General features: G+C 37.0%; 1 protein-coding gene across 1 annotated transcript in view; it reads left to right on the forward strand.

The window, feature by feature from the left end:
- Positions 1-1256, forward strand: part of METTL25 (methyltransferase like 25) — a 120883-nt gene that overhangs the window by 110577 nt on the left and 9050 nt on the right. The window lies entirely within an intron of this gene.

Below are 1256 nucleotides of genomic sequence, written 5' to 3' on the forward strand. Positions count from 1 at the left end.
TATACAGTACCACTTCTTTTTAAATTGGCATTCACCACAGTGTATGCTTCCTTGTCCAAAGCTTAGTTTCCAGATGTAGAAACGATATGAGAAGCAAAAATTAAGCAGGAAACTCTCTGCATCTCTTCTTTTCCTCAAGTAAAATGAGCTTAGAGTCTTAGTACTCAAAAATGCAGTCCACAGACCAACAGCATCGGCATCACCTGAGAGCTTGTTAAAAATGCAGACTCTCAGATCTACTCAGTCAGAATGGGCATTTTACCCAGACCTACTCAATCAGAATGGGCGTTTTCAGATCCCCAAGTGCTTAACATTTGAGAAGACAGCCTTAAAGTGGGTCCTCTCAGATGGTTTTATGCCCCAAAACACAGAAGGTCCTGCCACGCTCCATAGTGTCTGCTGCGTTCCAAGGTTGGTGAGCATGTAAATCACAAAATGCACCCACATCTTGGCTCATGAGGTCTGTATCTAAGAAGATTAGGTCCCCGTCTCTTCAGCCACTGACAAAGAATAAATACAAAGGAGACCAGAATTTCCCAAATCTCTTCTGCCTTCAGCTGGCATTCTTTAACAGGGATTACTCCAGGAGGATTGGTTAATAAATTTTGGTTTTGAATTATGTTTTGCATCCATTTCTCCCAAATGACTGTAGCGATGTCTTTTAATTATAAGGTAAACTATTGAATTGAAAGTAAAACTTAAGAATATGAAAATGCTCTGTATGATCCGTACATCTATCATAAAACTCTGACTTGTAAAAAATATATATAGCAATTAGGAACAGCTCTTCAGAAGGCCTTTATATCTTTTGGTGGGCTCTCCACACCATATGCTGTACCTTTCCTGTTTCTCTGTGATTATCATATTTTTTCACCCATGGGATCTGTTCATATTAATAAAGGTAGCAAATAGTTGGCATTGGAATTTGCACAGAATTTATTAATAAAATCAAGATACAGTGAATTTATTGGGGCAAACAAATCAGGTTCCTGGGCTAACACTCAAATTGCCTTCACATACAAGCTGTCATTTTTACAAATCCATGAAAACTGAGCAAGGGACTTGGCTCTTGAATATATGGTCAGGCTATTTAAAACTTTTTACTTTTCCTCTTTTTGTTAAAAAAATGAAGATTCTATATTTAAATTACTGATATTCCCACCACTGAATAGTTATTTTCATTTGGTCCAAATGCATACATTTTTTACATTTGCATTAACAGTCAGTATAGCATTTTATGTTCTGCCTCTTTTACT

The sequence above is a fragment of the Equus caballus genome, chromosome 28 (assembly GCF_041296265.1).
Source record: "Equus caballus isolate H_3958 breed thoroughbred chromosome 28, TB-T2T, whole genome shotgun sequence".
Taxonomy (NCBI): Eukaryota; Metazoa; Chordata; class Mammalia; order Perissodactyla; family Equidae; genus Equus; species Equus caballus.